This window comes from Oreochromis aureus, linkage group 10 (genome assembly GCF_013358895.1).
Source record: "Oreochromis aureus strain Israel breed Guangdong linkage group 10, ZZ_aureus, whole genome shotgun sequence".
NCBI classification, from domain to species: Eukaryota; Metazoa; Chordata; class Actinopteri; order Cichliformes; family Cichlidae; genus Oreochromis; species Oreochromis aureus.
The window spans coordinates 26021784-26040066 of NC_052951.1; the positions used below are offsets into that span (position 1 = coordinate 26021784).

An 18283-nucleotide genomic window follows, 5' to 3' on the forward strand; every position below is an offset into this window, starting at 1 on the left:
TGCCTCAGGCATGAAGGAACATGTAGAATCAGAGAGGTACAGTTAGTTTTGTTATGTTCAAGTCCTTGAAACATGGAATTCTTGCAAAACACAGACTCTGTTAGGTACCATGTATCCGATGGTCCAACAAACCAGACACAGTGCGTGTGATCCCTTCGATAGCTCAGTTGGTAGAGCGGAGGACTGTAGGTGTATGGGAACAGGAATCCTTAGGTCGCTGGTTCAACTCCGGCTCGGAGGAGATTTTACAATACCTTCTGTCTGTACTGATTGAACCCAGCTAAAAACAAAACTTAATCGCAATGGCGTTTACTACCATTTCATAGTATCGCTATACTCCTTTGAGTGATCAGTTGGAAAAGCAAAGACTTCTCTGTGTGTTGGAAGAAGACATCTTTCCTCCCACTTTACTCTAGTTTTCAGTCAGAAAGTAGGGCCAAGTCCTTAGGTCCAAAAGACTGATCTACATTAAAGGTCACTGACATTAACCCCCCCCCCTCCTACCCTCATGTATACATTTGAGGGACACTGTAGGTGTATGGGAAATATCAAAACAGCTTCCTGTACTCCCTTTGACTTGATAAAGTGAAGGCTTCAAAGTCAGTAGCTATAGGTGCGCTTACAGTGTAACACACAGCGAACATAAGACATGTTCCAGACAGGTTAGGACAATTTTCAGAGAAAAGTTTGGTGCAATCCCATGGTCCAACAGGGTTGGATCTACCAACATTAAGGTAAGTGACATTCAAAAAAGCACAGTCCTATGCTCTAGTATCAATTTCTCAAAATTGCTCCCTGTACTCCCCTGGGTCTGAACGCAGCCCAAGAGTTGGAAAAAGGAAGGATACTCATGTTGATGTGAAATATGTTCGGTGCCTCAGGCATGAAGGAACATGTAGAATCAGAGAGGTACAGTTAGTTTTGTTATGTTCAAGTCCTTGAAACATGGAATTCTTGCAAAACACAGACTCTGTTAGGTACCATGTATCCGATGGTCCAACAAACCAGACACGGTGTGTGTGATCCCTTCGATAGCTCAGTTGGTAGAGCGGAGGACTGTAGGTATATGGGAACAGGAATCCTTAGGTCGCTGGTTCAACTCCGGCTCGGAGGAGATTTTACAATACCTTCTGTCTGTACTGATTGAACCCAGCTAAAACAAAACTTAATCACAATGGCGTTTACTACCATTTCATAGTATCGCTATACTCCTTTGAGTGATCAGTTGGAAAAGCAAAGACTTCTCTGTGTGTTGGAAGAAGACATGTTTCCTCCCACTTTACTCTAGTATTCAGTCAGAAAGTAGGGCCAAGTCCTTAGGTCCAAAAAGACTGATCTACATTAAAGGTCACTGACATTAACCCCCCCCCCTCCTACCCTCATGTATACATTTGAGGGACACTGTAGGTGTATGGGAAATATCAAAACAGCTTCCTGTACTCCCTTTGACTTGATAAAGTGAAGGCTTCAAAGTCAGTAGCTATAGGTGCGCTTACAGTGTAACACACAGCGAACATAAGACATGTTCCAGACAGGTTAGGACAATTTTCAGAGAAAAAGTTTGGTGCAATCCCATGGTCCAACAGGGTTGGATCTACCAACATTAAGGTAAGTGACATTCAAAAAAGCACAGTCCTATGCTCTAGTATCAATTTCTCAAAATTGCTCCCTGTACTCCCCTGGGTCTGAACGCAGCCCAAGAGTTGGAAAAAGGAAGGATACTCATGTTGATGTGAAATATGTTCGGTGCCTCAGGCATGAAGGAACATGTAGAATCAGAGAGGTACAGTTAGTTTTGTTATGTTCAAGTCCTTGAAACATGGAATTCTTGCAAAACACAGACTCTGTTAGGTACCATGTATCCGATGGTCCAACAAACCAGACACGGTGCGTGTGATCCTTCGATAGCTCAGTTGGTAGAGCGGAGAACTGTAGGTGTATGGGAACAGGAATCCTTAGGTCGCTGGTTCAACTCCGGCTCGGAGGAGATTTTACAATACCTTCTGTCTGTACTGATTGAACCCAGCTAAAAACAAAACTTAATCGCAATGGCGTGTACTACCATTTCATAGTATCGCTATACTCCTTTGAGTGATCAGTTGGAAAAGCAAAGACTTCTCTGTGTGTTGGAAGAAGACATGTTTCCTCCCACTTTACTCTAGTTTTCAGTCAGAAAGTAGGGCCAAGTCCTTGGGTCCAAAAAGACTGATCTACATTAAAGGTCACTGACATTAAAAAAAACCCTCCTACCCTCATGTATACATTTGAGGGATACTGTAGGTGTATGGGAAATATCAAAACAGCTTCCTGTACTCCCTTTGACTTGATAAAGTGAAGGCTTCAAAGTCAGTAGCTATAGGTGCGCTTACAGTGTAACACACAGCGAACATAAGACATGTTCCAGACAGGTTAGGACAATTTTCAGAAAAAGTTTGGTGCAATCCCATGGTCCAACAGGGTTGGATCTACCAACATTAAGGTAAGTGACATTCAAAAAAAGCACAGTCCTATGCTCTAGTATCAATTTCTCAAAATTGCTCCCTGTACTCCCCTGGGTCTGAACGCAGCCCAAGAGTTGGAAAAAGGAAGGATACTCATGTTGATGTGAAATATGTTCGGTGCCTCAGGCATGAAGGAACATGTAGAATCAGAGAGGTACAGTTAGTTTTGTTATGTTCAAGTCCTTGAAACATGGAATTCTTGCAAAACACAGACTCTGTTAGGTACCATGTATCCGATGGTCCAACAAACCAGACACGGTGCGTGTGATCCCTTCGATAGCTCAGTTGGTAGAGCGGAGGACTGTAGGTGTATGGGAACAGGAATCCTTAGGTCGCTGGTTCAACTCCGGCTCGGAGGAGATTTTACAATACCTTCTGTCTGTACTGATTGAACCCAGCTAAAAACAAAACTTAATCGCAATGGCGTGTACTACCATTTCATAGTATCGCTATACTCCTTTGAGTGATCAGTTGGAAAAGCAAAGACTTCTCTGTGTGTTGGAAGAAGACATGTTTCCTCCCACTTTACTCTAGTTTTCAGTCAGAAAGTAGGGCCAAGTCCTTAGGTCCAAAGACTGACTGATCTACATTAAAGGTCACTGACATTAACCCCTCCCCTCCTACCCTCATGTATACATTTGAGGGACACTGTAGGTGTATGGGAAATATCAAAACAGCTTCCTGTACTCCCTTTGACTTGATAAAGTGAAGGCTTCAAAGTCAGTAGCTATAGGTGCGCTTACAGTGTAACACACAGCGAACATAAGACATGTTCCAGACAGGTTAGGACAATTTTCAGAGAAAAAGTTTGGTGCAATCCCATGGTCCAACAGGGTTGGATCTACCAACATTAAGGTAAGTGACATTCAAAAAAAAGCACAGTCCTATGCTCTAGTATCAATTTCTCAAAATTGCTCCCTGTACTCCCCTGGGTCTGAACGCAGCCCAAGAGTTGGAAAAAGGAAGGATACTCATGTTGATGTGAAATATGTTCGGTGCCTCAGGCATGAAGGAACATGTAGAATCAGAGAGGTACAGTTAGTTTTGTTATGTTCAAGTCCTTGAAACATGGAATTCTTGCAAAACACAGACTCTGTTAGGTACCATGTATCCGATGGTCCAACAAACCAGACACAGTGCGTGTGATCCTTCGATAGCTCAGTTGGTAGAGCGGAGGACTGTAGGTGTATGGGAACAGGAATCCTTAGGTCGCTGGTTCAACTCCGGCTCGGAGGAGATTTTACAATACCTTCTGTCTGTACTGATTGAACCCAGCTAAAAACAAAACTTAATCGCAATGGCGTTTACTACCATTTCATAGTATCGCTATACTCCTTTGAGTGATCAGTTGGAAAAGCAAAGACTTCTCTGTGTGTTGGAAGAAGACATCTTTCCTCCCACTTTACTCTAGTTTTCAGTCAGAAAGTAGGGCCAAGTCCTTAGGTCCAAAAAGACTGATCTACATTAAAGGTCACTGACATTAACCCCTCCCCTCCTACCCTCATGTATACATTTGAGGGACACTGTAGGTGTATGGGAAATATCAAAACAGCTTCCTGTACTCCCTTTGACTTGATAAAGTGAAGGCTTCAAAGTCAGTAGCTATAGGTGCGCTTACAGTGTAACACACAGCGAACATAAGACATGTTCCAGACAGGTTAGGACAATTTTCAGAGAAAAAGTTTGGTGCAATCCCATGGTCCAACAGGGTTGGATCTACCAACATTAAGGTAAGTGACATTCAAAAAAAGCACAGTCCTATGCTCTAGTATCAATTTCTCAAAATTGCTCCCTGTACTCCCCTGGGTCTGAACGCAGCCCAAGAGTTGGAAAAAGGAAGGATACTCATGTTGATGTGAAATATGTTCGGTGCCTCAGGCATGAAGGAACATGTAGAATCAGAGAGGTACAGTTAGTTTTGTTATGTTCAAGTCCTTGAAACATGGAATTCTTGCAAAACACAGACTCTGTTAGGTACCATGTATCCGATGGTCCAACAAACCAGACACGGTGCGTGTGATCCTTCGATAGCTCAGTTGGTAGAGCGGAGGACTGTAGGTGTATGGGAACAGGAATCCTTAGGTCGCTGGTTCAACTCCGCTCGGAGGAGATTTTACAATACCTTCTGTCTGTACTGATTGAACCCAGCTAAAAACAAAACTTAATCGCAATGGCGTTTACTACCATTTCATAGTATCGCTATACTCCTTTGAGTGATCAGTTGGAAAAGCAAAGACTTCTCTGTGTGTTGGAAGAAGACATGTTTCCTCCCACTTTACTCTAGTTTTCAGTCAGAAAGTAGGGCCAAGTCCTTAGGTCCAAAAAGACTGATCTACATTAAAGGTCACTGACATTAACCCCTCCCCCTCCTACCCTCATGTATACATTTGAGGGACACTGTAGGTGTATGGGAAATATCAAAACAGCTTCCTGTACTCCCTTTGACTTGATAAAGTGAAGGCTTCAAAGTCAGTAGCTATAGGTGCGCTTACAGTGTAACACACAGCGAACATAAGACATGTTCCAGACAGGTTAGGACAATTTTCAGAGAAAAAGTTTGGTGCAATCCCATGGTCCAACAGGGTTGGATCTACCAACATTAAGGTAAGTGACATTCAAAAAAAGCACAGTCCTATGCTCTAGTATCAATTTCTCAAAATTGCTCCCTGTACTCCCCTGGGTCTGAACGCAGCCCAAGAGTTGGAAAAAGGAAGGATACTCATGTTGATGTGAAATATGTTCGGTGCCTCAGGCATGAAGGAACATGTAGAATCAGAGAGGTACAGTTAGTTTTGTTATGTTCAAGTCCTTGAAACATGGAATTCTTGCAAAACACAGACTCTGTTAGGTACCATGTATCCGATGGTCCAACAAACCAGACACGGTGCGTGTGATCCCTTCGATAGCTCAGTTGGTAGAGCGGAGGACTGTAGGTGTATGGGAACAGGAATCCTTAGGTCGCTGGTTCAACTCCGGCTCGGAGGAGATTTTACAATACCTTCTGTCTGTACTGATTGAACCCAGCTAAAAACAAAACTTAATCGCAATGGCGTTTACTACCATTTCATAGTATCGCTATACTCCTTTGAGTGATCAGTTGGAAAAGCAAAGACTTCTCTGTGTGTTGGAAGAAGACATCTTTCCTCCCACTTTACTCTAGTTTTCAGTCAGAAAGTAGGGCCAAGTCCTTAGGTCCAAAAGACTGATCTACATTAAAGGTCACTGACATTAACCCCTCCCCTCCTACCCTCATGTATACATTTGAGGGACACTGTAGGTGTATGGGAAATATCAAAACAGCTTCCTGGACTCCCTTTGACTTGATAAAGTGAAGGCTTCAAAGTCAGTAGCTATAGGTGCGCTTACAGTGTAACACACAGCGAACATAAGACATGTTCCAGACAGGTTAGGACAATTTTCAGAGAAAAAGTTTGGTGCAATCCCATGGTCCAACAGGGTTGGATCTACCAACATTAAGGTAAGTGACATTCAAAAAAAGCACAGTCCTATGCTCTAGTATCAATTTCTCAAAATTGCTCCCTGTACTCCCCTGGGTCTGAACGCAGCCCAAGAGTTGGAAAAAGGAAGGATACTCATGTTGATGTGAAATATGTTCGGTGCCTCAGGCATGAAGGAACATGTAGAATCAGAGAGGTACAGTTAGTTTTGTTATGTTCAAGTCCTTGAAACATGGAATTCTTGCAAAACACAGACTCTGTTAGGTACCATGTATCCGATGGTCCAACAAACCAGACACGGTGCGTGTGATCCCTTCGATAGCTCAGTTGGTAGAGCGGAGGACTGTAGGTGTATGGGAACAGGAATCCTTAGGTCGCTGGTTCAACTCCGGCTCGGAGGAGATTTTACAATACCTTCTGTCTGTACTGATTGAACCCAGCTAAAAACAAAACTTAATCACAATGGCGTTTACTACCATTTCATAGTATCGCTATACTCCTTTGAGTGATCAGTTGGAAAAGCAAAGACTTCTCTGTGTGTTGGAAGAAGACATGTTTCCTCCCACTTTACTCTAGTATTCAGTCAGAAAGTAGGGCCAAGTCCTTAGGTCCAAAAAGACTGATCTACATTAAAGGTCACTGACATTAACCCCTCCCCTCCTACCCTCATGTATACATTTGAGGGACACTGTAGGTGTATGGGAAATATCAAAACAGCTTCCTGTACTCCCTTTGACTTGATAAAGTGAAGGCTTCAAAGTCAGTAGCTATAGGTGCGCTTACAGTGTAACACACAGCGAACATAAGACATGTTCCAGACAGGTTAGGACAATTTTCAGAGAAAAGTTTGGTGCAATCCCATGGTCCAACAGGGTTGGATCTACCAACATTAAGGTAAGTGACATTCAAAAAAAGCACAGTCCTATGCTCTAGTATCAATTTCTCAAAATTGCTCCCTGTACTCCCCTGGGTCTGAACGCAGCCCAAGAGTTGGAAAAAGGAAGGATACTCATGTTGATGTGAAATATGTTCGGTGCCTCAGGCATGAAGGAACATGTAGAATCAGAGAGGTACAGTTAGTTTTGTTATGTTCAAGTCCTTGAAACATGGAATTCTTGCAAAACACAGACTCTGTTAGGTACCATGTATCCGATGGTCCAACAAACCAGACACGGTGCGTGTGATCCCTTCGATAGCTCAGTTGGTAGAGCGGAGGACTGTAGGTGTATGGGAACAGGAATCCTTAGGTCGCTGGTTCAACTCCGGCTCGGAGGAGATTTTACAATACCTCCTGTCTGTACTGATTGAACCCAGCTAAAAACAAAACTTAATCGCAATGGCGTTTACTACCATTTCATAGTATCGCTATACTCCTTTGAGTGATCAGTTGGAAAAGCAAAGACTTCTCTGTGTGTTGGAAGAAGACATGTTTCCTCCCACTTTACTCTAGTTTTCAGTCAGAAAGTAGGGCCAAGTCCTTAGGTCCAAAAAGACTGATCTACATTAAAGGTCACTGACATTAAAAAAAACCCTCCTACCCTCATGTATACATTTGAGGGACACTGTAGGTGTATGGGAAATATCAAAACAGCTTCCTGTACTCCCTTTGACTTGATAAAGTGAAGGCTTCAAAGTCAGTAGCTATAGGTGCGCTTACAGTGTAACACACAGCGAACATAAGACATGTTCCAGACAGGTTAGGACAATTTTCAGAGAAAAAGTTTGGTGCAATCCCATGGTCCAACAGGGTTGGATCTACCAACATTAAGGTAAGTGACATTCAAAAAAAAGCACAGTCCTATGCTCTAGTATCAATTTCTCAAAATTGCTCCCTGTACTCCCCTGGGTCTGAACGCAGCCCAAGAGTTGGAAAAAGGAAGGATACTCATGTTGATGTGAAATATGTTCGGTGCCTCAGGCATGAAGGAACATGTAGAATCAGAGAGGTACAGTTAGTTTTGTTATGTTCAAGTCCTTGAAACATGGAATTCTTGCAAAACACAGACTCTGTTAGGTACCATGTATCCGATGGTCCAACAAACCAGACACGGTGCGTGTGATCCCTTCGATAGCTCAGTTGGTAGAGCGGAGGACTGTAGGTGTATGGGAACAGGAATCCTTAGGTCGCTGGTTCAACTCCGGCTCGGAGGAGATTTTACAATACCTTCTGTCTGTACTGATTGAACCCAGCTAAAAACAAAACTTAATCGCAATGGCGTTTACTACCATTTCATAGTATCGCTATACTCCTTTGAGTGATCAGTTGGAAAAGCAAAGACTTCTCTGTGTGTTGGAAGAAGACATGTTTCCTCCCACTTTACTCTAGTTTTCAGTCAGAAAGTAGGGCCAAGTCCTTAGGTCCAAAAAGACTGATCTACATTAAAGGTCACTGACATTAACCCCTCCCCCTCCTACCCTCATGTATACATTTGAGGGACACTGTAGGTGTATGGGAAATATCAAAACAGCTTCCTGTACTCCCTTTGACTTGATAAAGTGAAGGCTTCAAAGTCAGTAGCTATAGGTGCGCTTACAGTGTAACACACAGCGAACATAAGACATGTTCCAGACAGGTTAGGACAATTTTCAGAGAAAAAGTTTGGTGCAATCCCATGGTCCAACAGGGTTGGATCTACCAACATTAAGGTAAGTGACATTCAAAAAAAAAAAAGCACAGTCCTATGCTCTAGTATCAATTTCTCAAAATTGCTCCCTGTACTCCCCTGGGTCTGAACGCAGCCCAAGAGTTGGAAAAAGGAAGGATACTCATGTTGATGTGAAATATGTTCGGTGCCTCAGGCATGAAGGAACATGTAGAATCAGAGAGGTACAGTTAGTTTTGTTATGTTCAAGTCCTTGAAACATGGAATTCTTGCAAAACACAGACTCTGTTAGGTACCATGTATCCGATGGTCCAACAAACCAGACACGGTGCGTGTGATCCCTTCGATAGCTCAGTTGGTAGAGCGGAGAACTGTAGGTGTATGGGAACAGGAATCCTTAGGTCGCTGGTTCAACTCCGGCTCGGAGGAGATTTTACAATACCTTCTGTCTGTACTGATTGAACCCAGCTAAAAACAAAACTTAATCGCAATGGCGTGTACTACCATTTCATAGTATATCGCTATACTCCTTTGAGTGATCAGTTGGAAAAGCAAAGACTTCTCTGTGTGTTGGAAGAAGACATGTTTCCTCCCACTTTACTCTAGTTTTCAGTCAGAAAGTAGGGCCAAGTCCTTAGGTCCAAAAAGACTGATCTACATTAAAGGTCACTGACATTAAAAAAAAACCCTCCTACCCTCATGTATACATTTGAGGGATACTGTAGTGTATGGGAAATATCAAAACAGCTTCCTGTACTCCCTTTGACTTGATAAAGTGAAGGCTTCAAAGTCAGTAGCTATAGGTGCGCTTACAGTGTAACACACAGCGAACATAAGACATGTTCCAGACAGGTTAGGACAATTTTCAGAGAAAAAGTTTGGTGCAATCCCATGGTCCAACAGGGTTGGATCTACCAACATTAAGGTAAGTGACATTCAAAAAAGCACAGTCCTATGCTCTAGTATCAATTTCTCAAAATTGCTCCCTGTACTCCCCTGGGTCTGAACGCAGCCCAAGAGTTGGAAAAAGGAAGGATACTCATGTTGATGTGAAATATGTTCGGTGCCTCAGGCATGAAGGAACATGTAGAATCAGAGAGGTACAGTTAGTTTTGTTATGTTCAAGTCCTTGAAACATGGAATTCTTGCAAAACACAGACTCTGTTAGGTACCATGTATCCGATGGTCCAACAAACCAGACACGGTGCGTGTGATCCCTTCGATAGCTCAGTTGGTAGAGCGGAGGACTGTAGGTGTATGGGAACAGGAATCCTTAGGTCGCTGGTTCAACTCCGGCTCGGAGGAGATTTTACAATACCTTCTGTCTGTACTGATTGAACCCAGCTAAAAACAAAACTTAATCGCAATGGCGTGTACTACCATTTCATAGTATCGCTATACTCCTTTGAGTGATCAGTTGGAAAAGCAAAGACTTCTCTGTGTGTTGGAAGAAGACATGTTTCCTCCCACTTTACTCTAGTTTTCAGTCAGAAAGTAGGGCCAAGTCCTTAGGTCCAAAAGACTGATCTACATTAAAGGTCACTGACATTAACCCCTCCCCTCCTACCCTCATGTATACATTTGAGGGACACTGTAGGTGTATGGGAAATATCAAAACAGCTTCCTGTACTCCTTTGACTTGATAAAGTGAAGGCTTCAAAGTCAGTAGCTATAGGTGCGCTTACAGTGTAACACACAGCGAACATAAGACATGTTCCAGACAGGTTAGGACAATTTTCAGAGAAAAAGTTTGGTGCAATCCCATGGTCCAACAGGGTTGGATCTACCAACATTAAGGTAAGTGACATTCAAAAAAAGCACAGTCCTATGCTCTAGTATCAATTTCTCAAAATTGCTCCCTGTACTCCCCTGGGTCTGAACGCAGCCCAAGAGTTGGAAAAAGGAAGGATACTCATGTTGATGTGAAATATGTTCGGTGCCTCAGGCATGAAGGAACATGTAGAATCAGAGAGGTACAGTTAGTTTTGTTATGTTCAAGTCCTTGAAACATGGAATTCTTGCAAAACACAGACTCTGTTAGGTACCATGTATCCGATGGTCCAACAAACCAGACACAGTGCGTGTGATCCCTTCGATAGCTCAGTTGGTAGAGCGGAGGACTGTAGGTGTATGGGAACAGGAATCCTTAGGTCGCTGGTTCAACTCCGGCTCGGAGGAGATTTTACAATACCTTCTGTCTGTACTGATTGAACCCAGCTAAAAACAAAACTTAATCGCAATGGCGTTTACTACCATTTCATAGTATCGCTATACTCCTTTGAGTGATCAGTTGGAAAAGCAAAGACTTCTCTGTGTGTTGGAAGAAGACATCTTTCCTCCCACTTTACTCTAGTTTTCAGTCAGAAAGTAGGGCCAAGTCCTTAGGTCCAAAAAGACTGATCTACATTAAAGGTCACTGACATTAACCCCCTCCCCCTCCTACCCTCATGTATACATTTGAGGGACACTGTAGGTGTATGGGAAATATCAAAACAGCTTCCTGTACTCCTTTGACTTGATAAAGTGAAGGCTTCAAAGTCAGTAGCTATAGGTGCGCTTACAGTGTAACACACAGCGAACATAAGACATGTTCCAGACAGGTTAGGACAATTTTCAGAGAAAAAGTTTGGTGCAATCCCATGGTCCAACAGGGTTGGATCTACCAACATTAAGGTAAGTGACATTCAAAAAAAAGCACAGTCCTATGCTCTAGTATCAATTTCTCAAAATTGCTCCCTGTACTCCCCTGGGTCTGAACGCAGCCCAAGAGTTGGAAAAGGAAGGATACTCATGTTGATGTGAAATATGTTCGGTGCCTCAGGCATGAAGGAACATGTAGAATCAGAGAGGTACAGTTAGTTTTGTTATGTTCAAGTCCTTGAAACATGGAATTCTTGCAAAACACAGACTCTGTTAGGTACCATGTATCCGATGGTCCAACAAACCAGACACGGTGCGTGTGATCCCTTCGATAGCTCAGTTGGTAGAGCGGAGGACTGTAGGTGTATGGGAACAGGAATCCTTAGGTCGCTGGTTCAACTCCGGCTCGGAGGAGATTTTACAATACCTTCTGTCTGTACTGATTGAACCCAGCTAAAAACAAAACTTAATCGCAATGGCGTTTACTACCATTTCATAGTATCGCTATACTCCTTTGAGTGATCAGTTGGAAAAGCAAAGACTTCTCTGTGTGTTGGAAGAAGACATGTTTCCTCCCACTTTACTCTAGTTTTCAGTCAGAAAGTAGGGCCAAGTCCTTAGGTCCAAAAAGACTGATCTACATTAAAGGTCACTGACATTAACCCCTCCCCCTCCTACCCTCATGTATACATTTGAGGGACACTGTAGGTGTATGGGAAATATCAAAACAGCTTCCTGTACTCCCTTTGACTTGATAAAGTGAAGGCTTCAAAGTCAGTAGCTATAGGTGCGCTTACAGTGTAACACACAGCGAACATAAGACATGTTCCAGACAGGTTAGGACAATTTTCAGAGAAAAAGTTTGGTGCAATCCCATGGTCCAACAGGGTTGGATCTACCAACATTAAGGTAAGTGACATTCAAAAAAAGCACAGTCCTATGCTCTAGTATCAATTTCTCAAAATTGCTCCCTGTACTCCCCTGGGTCTGAACGCAGCCCAAGAGTTGGAAAAAGGAAGGATACTCATGTTGATGTGAAATATGTTCGGTGCCTCAGGCATGAAGGAACATGTAGAATCAGAGAGGTACAGTTAGTTTTGTTATGTTCAAGTCCTTGAAACATGGAATTCTTGCAAAACACAGACTCTGTTAGGTACCATGTATCCGATGGTCCAACAAACCAGACACGGTGCGTGTGATCCCTTCGATAGCTCAGTTGGTAGAGCGGAGGACTGTAGGTGTATGGGAACAGGAATCCTTAGGTCGCTGGTTCAACTCCGGCTCGGAGGAGATTTTACAATACCTTCTGTCTGTACTGATTGAACCCAGCTAAAAACAAAACTTAATCGCAATGGCGTTTACTACCATTTCATAGTATCGCTATACTCCTTTGAGTGATCAGTTGGAAAAGCAAAGACTTCTCTGTGTGTTGGAAGAAGACATCTTTCCTCCCACTTTACTCTAGTTTTCAGTCAGAAAGTAGGGCCAAGTCCTTAGGTCCAAAAGACTGATCTACATTAAAGGTCACTGACATTAACCCCCTCCCCTCCTACCCTCATGTATACATTTGAGGGACACTGTAGGTGTATGGGAAATATCAAAACAGCTTCCTGGACTCCCTTTGACTTGATAAAGTGAAGGCTTCAAAGTCAGTAGCTATAGGTGCGCTTACAGTGTAACACACAGCGAACATAAGACATGTTCCAGACAGGTTAGGACAATTTTCAGAGAAAAAGTTTGGTGCAATCCCATGGTCCAACAGGGTTGGATCTACCAACATTAAGGTAAGTGACATTCAAAAAAAGCACAGTCCTATGCTCTAGTATCAATTTCTCAAAATTGCTCCCTGTACTCCCCTGGGTCTGAACGCAGCCCAAGAGTTGGAAAAAGGAAGGATACTCATGTTGATGTGAAATATGTTCGGTGCCTCAGGCATGAAGGAACATGTAGAATCAGAGAGGTACAGTTAGTTTTGTTATGTTCAAGTCCTTGAAACATGGAATTCTTGCAAAACACAGACTCTGTTAGGTACCATGTATCCGATGGTCCAACAAACCAGACACGGTGCGTGTGATCCCTTCGATAGCTCAGTTGGTAGAGCGGAGGACTGTAGGTGTATGGGAACAGGAATCCTTAGGTCGCTGGTTCAACTCCGGCTCGGAGGAGATTTTACAATACCTTCTGTCTGTACTGATTGAACCCAGCTAAAAACAAAACTTAATCACAATGGCGTTTACTACCATTTCATAGTATCGCTATACTCCTTTGAGTGATCAGTTGGAAAAGCAAAGACTTCTCTGTGTGTTGGAAGAAGACATGTTTCCTCCCACTTTACTCTAGTATTCAGTCAGAAAGTAGGGCCAAGTCCTTAGGTCCAAAAAGACTGATCTACATTAAAGGTCACTGACATTAACCCCTCCCCCTCCTACCCTCATGTATACATTTGAGGGACACTGTAGGTGTATGGGAAATATCAAAACAGCTTCCTGTACTCCCTTTGACTTGATAAAGTGAAGGCTTCAAAGTCAGTAGCTATAGGTGCGCTTACAGTGTAACACACAGCGAACATAAGACATGTTCCAGACAGGTTAGGACAATTTTCAGAGAAAAAGTTTGGTGCAATCCCATGGTCCAACAGGGTTGGATCTACCAACATTAAGGTAAGTGACATTCAAAAAAAAGCACAGTCCTATGCTCTAGTATCAATTTCTCAAAATTGCTCCCTGTACTCCCCTGGGTCTGAACGCAGCCCAAGAGTTGGAAAAAGGAAGGATACTCATGTTGATGTGAAATATGTTCGGTGCCTCAGGCATGAAGGAACATGTAGAATCAGAGAGGTACAGTTAGTTTTGTTATGTTCAAGTCCTTGAAACATGGAATTCTTGCAAAACACAGACTCTGTTAGGTACCATGTATCCGATGGTCCAACAAACCAGACACGGTGCGTGTGATCCCTTCGATAGCTCAGTTGGTAGAGCGGAGGACTGTAGGTGTATGGGAACAGGAATCCTTAGGTCGCTGGTTCAACTCCGGCTCGGAGGAGATTTTACAATACCTCCTGTCTGTACTGATTGAACCCAGCTAAAAACAAAACTTAATCGCAATGGCGTTTACTACCATTTCATAGTATCGCTATACTCCTTTGAGTGATCAGTTGGAAAAGCAAAGACTTCTCTGTGTGTTGGAAGAAGACATGTTTCCTCCCACTTTACTCTAGTTTTCAGTCAGAAAGTAGGGCCAAGTCCTTAGGTCCAAAAAGACTGATCTACATTAAAGGTCACTGACATTAAAAAAAAAAACCCTCCTACCCTCATGTATACATTTGAGGGACACTGTAGGTGTATGGGAAATATCAAAACAGCTTCCTGTACTCCCTTTGACTTGATAAAGTGAAGGCTTCAAAGTCAGTAGCTATAGGTGCGCTTACAGTGTAACACACAGCGAACATAAGACATGTTCCAGACAGGTTAGGACAATTTTCAGAGAAAAAGTTTGGTGCAATCCCATGGTCCAACAGGGTTGGATCTACCAACATTAAGGTAAGTGACATTCAAAAAAGCACAGTCCTATGCTCTAGTATCAATTTCTCAAAATTGCTCCCTGTACTCCCCTGGGTCTGAACGCAGCCCAAGAGTTGGAAAAAGGAAGGATACTCATGTTGATGTGAAATATGTTCGGTGCCTCAGGCATGAAGGAACATGTAGAATCAGAGAGGTACAGTTAGTTTTGTTATGTTCAAGTCCTTGAAACATGGAATTCTTGCAAAACACAGACTCTGTTAGGTACCATGTATCCGATGGTCCAACAAACCAGACACGGTGCGTGTGATCCCCTCGATAGCTCAGTTGGTAGAGCGGAGGACTGTAGGTGTATGGAACAGGAATCCTTAGGTCGCTGGTTCAACTCCGCTCGGAGGAGATTTTACAATACCTTCTGTCTGTACTGATTGAACCCAGCTAAAAACAAAACTTAATCGCAATGGCGTTTACTACCATTTCATAGTATCGCTATACTCCTTTGAGTGATCAGTTGGAAAAGCAAAGACTTCTCTGTGTGTTGGAAGAAGACATGTTTCCTCCCACTTTACTCTAGTTTTCAGTCAGAAAGTAGGGCCAAGTCCTTAGGTCCAAAAGACTGATCTACATTAAAGGTCACTGACATTAACCCCTCCCCCTCCTACCCTCATGTATACATTTGAGGGACACTGTAGGTGTATGGGAAATATCAAAACAGCTTCCTGTACTCCCTTTGACTTGATAAAGTGAAGGCTTCAAAGTCAGTAGCTATAGGTGCGCTTACAGTGTAACACACAGCGAACATAAGACATGTTCCAGACAGGTTAGGACAATTTTCAGAGAAAAAGTTTGGTGCAATCCCATGGTCCAACAGGGTTGGATCTACCAACATTAAGGTAAGTGACATTCAAAAAAGCACAGTCCTATGCTCTAGTATCAATTTCTCAAAATTGCTCCCTGTACTCCCCTGGGTCTGAACGCAGCCCAAGAGTTGGAAAAAGGAAGGATACTCATGTTGATGTGAAATATGTTCGGTGCCTCAGGCATGAAGGAACATGTAGAATCAGAGAGGTACAGTTAGTTTTGTTATGTTCAAGTCCTTGAAACATGGAATTCTTGCAAAACACAGACTCTGTTAGGTACCATGTATCCGATGGTCCAACAAACCAGACACGGTGCGTGTGATGATCCTCGATAGCTCAGTTGGTAGAGCGGAGAACTGTAGGTGTATGGGAACAGGAATCCTTAGGTCGCTGGTTCAACTCCGGCTCGGAGGAGATTTTACAATACCTTCTGTCTGTACTGATTGAACCCAGCTAAAACCAAAACTTAATCGCAATGGCGTGTACTACCATTTCATAGTATCGCTATACTCCTTTGAGTGATCAGTTGGAAAAGCAAAGACTTCTCTGTGTGTTGGAAGAAGACATGTTTCCTCCCACTTTACTCTAGTTTTCAGTCAGAAAGTAGGGCCAAGTCCTTAGGTCCAAAAAGACTGATCTACATTAAAGGTCACTGACAAAAAAACCCTCCTACCCTCATGTATACATTTGAGGGATACTGTAGGTGTATGGGAAATATCAAAACAGCTTCCTGTACTCCCTTTGACTTGATAAAGTGAAGGCTTCAAAGTCAGTAGCTATAGGTGCGCTTACAGTGTAACACACAGCGAACATAAGACATGTTCCAGACAGGTTAGGACAATTTTCAGAGAAAAAGTTTGGTGCAATCCCATGGTCCAACAGGGTTGGATCTACCAACATTAAGGTAAGTGACATTCAAAAAAGCACAGTCCTATGCTCTAGTATCAATTTCTCAAAATTGCTCCCTGTACTCCCCTGGGTCTGAACGCAGCCCAAGAGTTGGAAAAAGGAAGGATACTCATGTTGATGTGAAATATGTTCGGTGCCTCAGGCATGAAGGAACATGTAGAATCAGAGAGGTACAGTTAGTTTTGTTATGTTCAAGTCCTTGAAACATGGAATTCTTGCAAAACACAGACTCTGTTAGGTACCATGTATCCGATGGTCCAACAAACCAGACACGGTGCGTGTGATCCCTTCGATAGCTCAGTTGGTAGAGCGGAGGACTGTAGGTGTATGGGAACAGGAATCCTTAGGTCGCTGGTTCAACTCCGGCTCGGAGGAGATTTTACAATACCTTCTGTCTGTACTGATTGAACCCAGCTAAAAACAAAACTTAATCGCAATGGCGTGTACTACCATTTCATAGTATCGCTATACTCCTTTGAGTGATCAGTTGGAAAAGCAAAGACTTCTCTGTGTGTTGAAGAAGACATCTTTCCTCCCACTTTACTCTAGTTTTCAGTCAGAAAGTAGGGCCAAGTCCTTAGGTCCCAAAAAGACTGATCTACATTAAAGGTCACTGACATTAACCCCTCCCCTCCTACCCTCATGTATACATTTGAGGGACACTGTAGGTGTATGGGAAATATCAAAACAGCTTCCTGTACTCCCTTTGACTTGATAAAGTGAAGGCTTCAAAGTCAGTAGCTATAGGTGCGCTTACAGTGTAACACACAGCGAACATAAGACATGTTCCAGACAGGTTAGGACAATTTTCAGAGAGAAAAGTTTGGTGCAATCCCATGGTCCAACAGGGTTGGATCTACCAATATTAAGGTAAGTGACATCAAAAAAAAGCACAGTCCTATGCTCTAGTATCAATTTCTCAAAATTGCTCCCTGTACTCCCCTGGGTCTGAACGCAGCCCAAGAGTTGGAAAAAGGAAGGATACTCATGTTGATGTGAAATATGTTCGGTGCCTCAGGCATGAAGGAACATGTAGAATCAGAGAGGTACAGTTAGTTTTGTTATGTTCAAATCCTTGAAACATGGAATTCTTGCAAAACACAGACTCTGTTAGGTACCATGTATCCGATGGTCCAACAAACCAGACACGGTGCGTGTGATCCCTTCGATAGCTCAGTTGGTAGAGCGGAGGACTGTAGGTGTATGGGAACAGGAATCCTTAGGTCGCTGGTTCAACTCCGGCTCGGAGGAGATTTTACAATACCTTCTGTCTGTACTGATTGAACCCAGCTAAAAACAAAACTTAATCGCAATGGCGTTTACTACCATTTCATAGTATCGCTATACTCCTTTGAGTGATCAGTTGGAAAAGCAAAGACTTCTCTGTGTGTTGGAAGAAGACATGTTTCCTCCCACTTTACTCTAGTTTTCAGTCAGAAAGTAGGGCCAAGTCCTTAGGTCCAAAAAGACTGATCTACATTAAAGGTCACTGACATTAACCCCTCCCCCTCCTACCCTCATGTATACATTTGAGAGACACTGTAGGTGTATGGGAAATATCAAAACAGCTTCCTGTACTCCCTTTGACTTGATAAAGTGAAGGCTTCAAAGTCAGTAGCTATAGGTGCGCTTACAGTGTAACACACAGCGAACATAAGACATGTTCCAGACAGGTTAGGACAATTTTCAGAGAAAAAGTTTGGTGCAATCCCATGGTCCAACAGGGTTGGATCTACCAACATTAAGGTAAGTGACATTCAAAAAAAGCACAGTCCTATGCTCTAGTATCAATTT

At 42.9% G+C, this 18283-nt stretch overlaps 19 non-coding genes across 19 annotated transcripts; all 19 read left to right on the top strand.

Annotated features, from left to right (window-relative positions):
• The first annotated feature begins 152 nt into the window (after nucleotides 1-152).
• trnay-gua lies at nucleotides 153-241 on the top strand. The gene is given in 2 exon segments: nucleotides 153-189; nucleotides 206-241. It is a non-coding gene; the product is annotated as a tRNA-Tyr (tRNA).
• A 784-nt stretch (nucleotides 242-1025) lies between these two features.
• trnay-gua lies at nucleotides 1026-1114 on the top strand. Its single transcript is given in 2 exon segments — nucleotides 1026-1062; nucleotides 1079-1114. It is a non-coding gene; the product is annotated as a tRNA-Tyr (tRNA).
• Nucleotides 1115-1898: 784 nt separating this feature from the next.
• Nucleotides 1899-1987, top strand: trnay-gua. Its single transcript is given in 2 exon segments — nucleotides 1899-1935; nucleotides 1952-1987. It is a non-coding gene; the product is annotated as a tRNA-Tyr (tRNA).
• A 784-nt stretch (nucleotides 1988-2771) lies between these two features.
• On the top strand, nucleotides 2772-2860 carry trnay-gua. The gene is given in 2 exon segments: nucleotides 2772-2808; nucleotides 2825-2860. It is a non-coding gene; the product is annotated as a tRNA-Tyr (tRNA).
• Nucleotides 2861-3648: 788 nt separating this feature from the next.
• On the top strand, nucleotides 3649-3737 carry trnay-gua. The gene is given in 2 exon segments: nucleotides 3649-3685; nucleotides 3702-3737. It is a non-coding gene; the product is annotated as a tRNA-Tyr (tRNA).
• Nucleotides 3738-5397: 1660 nt separating this feature from the next.
• trnay-gua lies at nucleotides 5398-5486 on the top strand. Its single transcript is given in 2 exon segments — nucleotides 5398-5434; nucleotides 5451-5486. It is a non-coding gene; the product is annotated as a tRNA-Tyr (tRNA).
• Nucleotides 5487-6271: 785 nt separating this feature from the next.
• trnay-gua lies at nucleotides 6272-6360 on the top strand. The gene is given in 2 exon segments: nucleotides 6272-6308; nucleotides 6325-6360. It is a non-coding gene; the product is annotated as a tRNA-Tyr (tRNA).
• Nucleotides 6361-7145: 785 nt separating this feature from the next.
• Nucleotides 7146-7234, top strand: trnay-gua. Its single transcript is given in 2 exon segments — nucleotides 7146-7182; nucleotides 7199-7234. It is a non-coding gene; the product is annotated as a tRNA-Tyr (tRNA).
• A 787-nt stretch (nucleotides 7235-8021) lies between these two features.
• trnay-gua lies at nucleotides 8022-8110 on the top strand. The gene is given in 2 exon segments: nucleotides 8022-8058; nucleotides 8075-8110. It is a non-coding gene; the product is annotated as a tRNA-Tyr (tRNA).
• Nucleotides 8111-8902: 792 nt separating this feature from the next.
• On the top strand, nucleotides 8903-8991 carry trnay-gua. Its single transcript is given in 2 exon segments — nucleotides 8903-8939; nucleotides 8956-8991. It is a non-coding gene; the product is annotated as a tRNA-Tyr (tRNA).
• A 787-nt stretch (nucleotides 8992-9778) lies between these two features.
• On the top strand, nucleotides 9779-9867 carry trnay-gua. The gene is given in 2 exon segments: nucleotides 9779-9815; nucleotides 9832-9867. It is a non-coding gene; the product is annotated as a tRNA-Tyr (tRNA).
• Nucleotides 9868-10651: 784 nt separating this feature from the next.
• trnay-gua lies at nucleotides 10652-10740 on the top strand. Its single transcript is given in 2 exon segments — nucleotides 10652-10688; nucleotides 10705-10740. It is a non-coding gene; the product is annotated as a tRNA-Tyr (tRNA).
• Nucleotides 10741-11527: 787 nt separating this feature from the next.
• Nucleotides 11528-11616, top strand: trnay-gua. The gene is given in 2 exon segments: nucleotides 11528-11564; nucleotides 11581-11616. It is a non-coding gene; the product is annotated as a tRNA-Tyr (tRNA).
• A 787-nt stretch (nucleotides 11617-12403) lies between these two features.
• Nucleotides 12404-12492, top strand: trnay-gua. The gene is given in 2 exon segments: nucleotides 12404-12440; nucleotides 12457-12492. It is a non-coding gene; the product is annotated as a tRNA-Tyr (tRNA).
• Nucleotides 12493-13278: 786 nt separating this feature from the next.
• On the top strand, nucleotides 13279-13367 carry trnay-gua. The gene is given in 2 exon segments: nucleotides 13279-13315; nucleotides 13332-13367. It is a non-coding gene; the product is annotated as a tRNA-Tyr (tRNA).
• Nucleotides 13368-14155: 788 nt separating this feature from the next.
• trnay-gua lies at nucleotides 14156-14244 on the top strand. Its single transcript is given in 2 exon segments — nucleotides 14156-14192; nucleotides 14209-14244. It is a non-coding gene; the product is annotated as a tRNA-Tyr (tRNA).
• Nucleotides 14245-15905: 1661 nt separating this feature from the next.
• Nucleotides 15906-15995, top strand: trnay-gua. The gene is given in 2 exon segments: nucleotides 15906-15942; nucleotides 15959-15995. It is a non-coding gene; the product is annotated as a tRNA-Tyr (tRNA).
• Nucleotides 15996-16775: 780 nt separating this feature from the next.
• trnay-gua lies at nucleotides 16776-16864 on the top strand. The gene is given in 2 exon segments: nucleotides 16776-16812; nucleotides 16829-16864. It is a non-coding gene; the product is annotated as a tRNA-Tyr (tRNA).
• A 787-nt stretch (nucleotides 16865-17651) lies between these two features.
• Nucleotides 17652-17740, top strand: trnay-gua. The gene is given in 2 exon segments: nucleotides 17652-17688; nucleotides 17705-17740. It is a non-coding gene; the product is annotated as a tRNA-Tyr (tRNA).
• The last annotated feature ends 543 nt before the right edge of the window (nucleotides 17741-18283 follow it).